The sequence below is a fragment of the Motacilla alba genome, chromosome 6 (assembly GCF_015832195.1).
Source record: "Motacilla alba alba isolate MOTALB_02 chromosome 6, Motacilla_alba_V1.0_pri, whole genome shotgun sequence".
NCBI classification, from domain to species: domain Eukaryota; kingdom Metazoa; phylum Chordata; class Aves; order Passeriformes; family Motacillidae; genus Motacilla; species Motacilla alba.
Genome location: NC_052021.1, coordinates 7,149,626 through 7,155,994, shown reverse-complemented (window position 1 = coordinate 7,155,994; position 6,369 = coordinate 7,149,626). Strand labels below are relative to the sequence as shown.

General features: G+C 40.1%; 1 protein-coding gene across 4 annotated transcripts in view; it reads right to left on the bottom strand.

Moving 5' to 3' along the window:
- The window catches only part of ANK3 (ankyrin 3), a 339,367-nt gene that overhangs the window by 217,347 nt on the left and 115,651 nt on the right, over positions 1-6,369 (bottom strand). The gene's annotated exons all lie outside the window — the stretch shown is intronic.

Below are 6,369 nucleotides of genomic sequence, written 5' to 3'. Positions count from 1 at the left end.
CAAAAAAAACCCACAATATTTTTCTTGTTTAGGGAATATTTTTTAAGTGCTGCTAAAATTTGCCATCTGCAATATCCTGCTTTTGCAAAACATAATTGAAGAATTAAGTATGTTCTCTTAAATATATTTAAAGATTTTTTAAAATTAACTGTATTTAAAATAAATAGAAATTCAACTTGGAGTGAGATCTTCCACCCCAGAGTTGACAGTAAGTATTATCTAATGATATTTACAGCAGAGAAAATTTTCAAGTATAAAAATTCACACATGTATCCTTTGTGCATCCATACTTAATAGAGGGTATCAGTTCTATGAGCTCCAGAGCACAGACATTTGTCACCCTTAACTAGAGGCAAATATAGATGTGAAGACACTTAACAGTTTTCAAAGAGCTCAGCTCCTTTGGTGTTCTGACATTCAAACAAAATGGTTGAAGTTTATATTTAGAGTTGATGCATATTTGTAATGGTTTCCTTTTAGAAGTATCTTTTTAAAACATACCTTTGAGAGTTTAAATACTTGAACTTTTAAGGGGTTTAGTCATAAATATATCAGAATATCAATATTTAGTTAAGACATCCAGCAATACATTTCCATAATTTTTATGTAATATCTGTCTTTAGTGTCTTTGACTAGTGCAAGCAACAGTAACTTAATATCCTCCAAAAGAAATGGGCTTGTTAGTAGACAACAACAACAGAAAAGGAAATAATTTCATGTGAAAATAATTTTCATGGTGATATTGTCTCTCTGTTGAACACCACAAAATGTCCCAGTGCCAATTATGGGGCTGCTTCCAAACCCAGTCAAATAACAAGCAGGAAGATCCCAGGAAGCGCACATGGCAAACGCATCCTGACATCTGAGAGTCCCTCGAGCCAGCACAACACAAACCCTCGCTCCCTGATGAAAACATGGCTCCCATTTCCCAGGAAAATCAGCTCTCAGGGGCTGAGGGACAGGGGTGGTTTCCAGAGGGACTGCAGCAGCCATGAGCAGGGTGGCAGGAGGTGACAGCACTGGATCAGCAGGTGATGGGCAAAGGAACATCAACGCACCAGCAGCAGCGCTTCCAAGAAAAATCAAAATCACCTGGGGAGTTACAGGAGAGAAGAGTCCAGCTAAAACCTACATTCTACCTCAACACCTAAAGCCAAAATACTGGCTGATTCAAAGCTGCTCTGAATGCAGTCACCAACAGGGTATTGCTCTGCTTTGGGTTTAGCTACATCTTTTAACAATATTCTTGTGCATCAACACATGAATTTCAACTTTCCCCCTGTAAGCCTTACCAGCAACTACATTTAACTAATTACTGACTTCCTGGGAGCATTCCAGTGAAACCTTCACTGTGGCAGCATTATAGCAGCAGGCTCCCAGGGAGCATAGGTTCAGAGAGGAAATTGCATTTCTAACGCATGCAAATAACCCAAACATGGCTTGTTTCTCTACAGGAAAAATCGCTGTTGCTTACAGCACGCTTGACACACTGTCACATTACACCACTCAAACATACAGGGGGTTATTAATGATATTCCTAACAAGAGGTAAGCTCTTCTAAGCAGTAACCAAAAGCATGACATGACACATTGACGAGTAATGTGACAGCTCCTTTCTAATCAAATGTACTCAACGTAAATAGCAATTCATGGTCTGACACACAGTGACAAGCTAAGCCGTCCATAAAAGCAAAAGCAGCGCTCTGAGAAGCTCATCAATGCACTTAAAAAATAACTCTTTTTCCATCGATGGTGGTCTGTTCTGTAACATGAAATCTCTATTTCTCTCATGCACAGTGCAAAGGCTGCTTTGATCCCTGGTACAGCTGCCATCTGTCACTAGAGGGTGCAGTTGTTCTGTGTCTTAAACCGAAATTACTGATAACATTTTGGAATAATAAAATGCTCCTGTATGACTCAACTCTTTCCACGATTTTGTTGAGCCACATATGTATGGCATTTTTAATTTACATTCAGGGGGATTATTTCCTTTCAAGCTCTCCAAATAAATAAACTGGCAGCCCGTGTGCATTCTCTAGAGCAAGGGAGACTCTCTTGGTTTAGTCTCCAGCTGGTTTCAATACTTTTGACTCTATATAGAGTGGCAGCTAAATATTTGCAAAAGTAGAAGTTCCATCACAGGATTTACCAAGTTATCCAGGCCCAGCCATTAGGTTGTTCCTGTTTGCAGGCTTGTTTATACAGCAGTTGCATGACTGACTTTCTACCATTTCCATTCTTTTTTGTTCAAAAAGACATGATGACATGACAGCAGCCTGGCTTCAGCCCCGGATCTGAAAACCGAAGTGAACATCAGAACAGGCAGTGAACATGGATAACAGTTCAAGAGAACTCTGAGCAGCTTCCCTTCTCATTTCTCCGGCTGGAAAAACAAACTGGGGGAGTTCACAGTCAGCCCTCGAGCAGGACTGAACTGCAAACGACCTGAGCACCAAAACACTGATAAGTTTGGGGTGGTGGCCACAGCCAGGGACTGCAGGAGGTCACAGACCGACCAGCAGTTCAGTGCCAGGGTTGGTAATGGAACTCCAAAATATGTGTTTGGCAGGAGCTTTCAACTGCTTCCTCAAAAGAACAAGGAGCAGGGACACCCCTGCTGACACACCTAGCAGGTGAACATCTGGAAGTGCAGCCCCAGGGCAGGGAGAGGCACGGGGTCACAGGGCAGGCAGGCAGAGATACATCCCCTCTGAGGCTGAGGAACAGGCTAAAGGGGCTCTTTCCAAACTCCTCCCACTCTTTTTTTTCAGTGGAACTAGGCTGATTATGCAGCTTTCATACAGGAGCAGCGCTGTCCAGTGCACTTACAAAGGCTCACATACAGTCAAGTCAAATTTGCCTCTCAAAATACAGGCATTTTCCTCACTCACACAAACCTCCTCTGAGAACTGACACACTATTCCCAGCATTCTACAGTCAGGTTTAGGTTCAGGCTTTGGCTTCTGAGAACAAATAGTGTAAGAAAAACAGTGAGGGGGCTCAGGAGCAGCCAAATGTCACCAAGGGCTGTGACTGACATTATTGCACAAGCCTAAGGTGATAGGTGTCCCATGGCCAAGGCAAAGGGTGAGGTAAGGCAGAGTCCACTGTGAGGACAGCATGGCATATATCCCCCAAATTCATAACTGTTTGCTTGCTTCTGAGCCTCATTTCCCTCAGGTGCAGTCCTGCTGTTAGGATGGACACGTGGCCTATTGAAACAGGAACTAAATTCAGCTAAATTTACACTGCTGGGAAGGCGAGTGAGTATCTGAGCAGCCTGAACAGCACCCCAGGGCTGGCAACAAGGGAGAGCTCCCAGCTGCAAGCTCTGGCAAACTCAGCAGCAGCAAAGGCTAACTGGCATGTGGAGCTTCCAGCAGACCCGCAGCACTGCAAAGAGTGGGGGATCTGAAGTGGCAAAGTTCATGAGGTGTAAGTATTTCAGAAGAGTTTAATCCACACAATCATCTCCCTATCCACTGTAAGACTGTACTGCAGCTTTACAACACTTAAAAAGGGCTTATAAGCCAGACTTTTTAGAAGGGTCCATAGTGGTAGGAGAACAGGTGACGGTTTCAAACTAAAAGAAGTCAGATTTAAATTAGATATAAGGAAGATTTTTTTTTTTGCAGTGAGGGTGGTGAAACACCAGCAGGTTGTCCAGAGAGGTGGGGGATGCCCCATCCCTGGAAACATTCAGGGACAGGGCTCTGAGCAGCCTGGTCTAGTTGCAAAAGTACCTGATCCCTGCAAGGGGTTGGACTGGATGACTTGAAGGTCCTTGTTAAATCAAACCATTCCATGGTAACACAGTCCTGAAAGGTGAGGAGAGCTCCTAAGAACACAATTTTGGTGGATGCAGAACCTAAAAAGAAAGCGACACAACCCCATGGAGCAGGGATTAGGAAGAAGAAGGAAGATGCTGAGTCATTTTGGGGCAGCAAATGGGAAAAAAACCAGACTGTCACTTCAACTCGAAGTAGACTCCCCAAATCAGAAAGCTGAGGGGTCTTGGGAGAAGAATCAACCCACTGTTATGAAGATGGGTAAAATGTGAGTGGTTGGTTTTGTTTGTTCCTGAGCCTGGTTAACATTTGCTTTACCACTTCAGCAAACTGCTGCACTCAACCATGTTATTTTCCACCATTTATTCAGTTAAATGTTTTGAGATACATTTGCAGCATACTGAGCCCAATCTGAAGGCGTGAGAACCTGTTAAGGGGATGCATCAGGTAGCTACAATAAACAGCAACATTCAGGGTGTTTGCTTTGAACTGCATTTAAAAAAGCGATAATCTTTCACTGTTACTTCTAGATAGAATTAAAATTAGGTAAAAAAGCATCTAACACATTGGAGAAGAAGAAAGGAGGGAAGAAAAACTAACCTCCACTTTGTTTCCATACATATATACATCTATATATTTCCATACATATATACAAAACCCAGAATGAATAAAGAATACTTAATGGGAATATGTCAAGAACATTTTTGTGTGCAAACTATTCATATATAGAATACATATATTCTATATATAATTCATATCTAGAATTACTACAGTTGTCTGTAATAACAAACTGGTTTTTTACCAGCATTATTTAATACTTGACATAATCTATAAAAGTCTTCAGACAAGAGGTTGTTATTAACAGAGGAAACTGGCAATCCACTGAGATTTCATGACAAGCCTCATTAACCTATAAACACTTGGTTATTAAGGCACTTTCATTCGGTGTGGGCTTTTTTTCACAGAACTGTCATTGGCTTCTGCTGAAACAGCTATTGAGAAAAATACGTGGCAAGGCAAAATGAGAACCCAATCAACTTTTATTTTTTAACTTGTCGTGGATATGAATATATTTTTGAATCTTGTATGTATGAAGTAATCCAGGCTTGCAAATTATACCTGACATTTTTCAAAAATGCTAAAGGGGCAACTATAGAAGCTACTGTCATTAGCTAAAATGCTTGTAAAACCTATCAGAACTGTATTTTTTCATGTTATAAGCCACATATGTATTTTAAAGACATATCAGGGAGAAAAGCAAGTGAACTGAGAAAAATCTGGAAGCCAGTGCCAGAAATTGGCATAGATGAAATTGACTATTTTTATCATGTTCAAGCTCATTTAATAATTCTTTCTACAAAACAGCAGAAATTAAGGCAGTTGATCAATAAGAAATAATCAGCATTTGAATGAGCACAGCTAAAAGAAATTTGGAGAAAACAAGAAACTCAGTAGACTGAAACATGGAAAACATTGTTAGTTAAATATAAATATTGTCAAGGGCTGTTAAGAAGCAAGACAGAAGTGATTCATGTTCATCTACCAAAAAACAAAAAAAAAAAAGTGAAAAGCCAGTTTCTACTGCCTTATTTTCTTTTTAAAGGTTGGCTAGGCTGCAATGAGAACTTTGTTTTTTTCATTAAAGCATCAGAGAGGAAAGCTGAGTGCAATCATCAGGTTCACAAGATGTTAGTGGCATGGTTTCTGCCTTCAGAGCACAGACAGAAGGGCTGGCCTGGGGCCTCCTGGGCTCTGCTGTAGTGTTGAAGCCAAATGTTTGTGGGGGCAGGTGGCAAGAGGAATTAACACTTGCTTCATTCAAGAGCAAAGTCTATTTATCTGCCTTCCAAGCTGCACTGTTGATGAATAAGAACCTAAGCCACCAGCATAACTGAAAGACAATGTATTTAAATTTAAGGTTATATTTTTAAAGTAAAACTATCTCCCTCATGAAATAAATCACTTGATTAACACACACCAAAAAAACCCAAAAAACCAAACCCAAAACAAAACAAAAAAACAAATAAACAACAAAACCCCAACTGCAGTATTTGATGTGTTGTTCCAAAAGTAAGTCACTTCAATCACAATCAAACACTGTAAGTAAAAACAAAAAAAAAAACAAAAAAACAAAACAAAACAACAAAAAAAAGGCAAAAAACTGCAACAAACTCACATGGGGAAAACAAGAGGAGAGCATGGATAAATCAGTGCCAACATCAAATACAAGACAGCTTGCAGAACATGAGAAATTACAAAGAAAAGGTCAAAAAATCCACGGTGAAGGGAATCATTTCTACAATCACAAACAATATAATAGTTGTACATCTTTAGAATCTTAAACTACAAATGACAGAAAGATGCTGAAAACCCACCTTCACATTCATCTTGGGTAATTTTCACAACTTTTGTCTCGATATTTATATCCATAAATATGTTCAGCTTTATACTGAGCGGGATTGAAACAAAAATGTCATTTCACACCCCTGCCTCTCGAGAAAGGCATTGCAAGCTTACAATAGCAACCAAAAGAAGTTTCAGAGATTCTAAACAGATTTAAGCATCTGAAACCCTACAGCCAG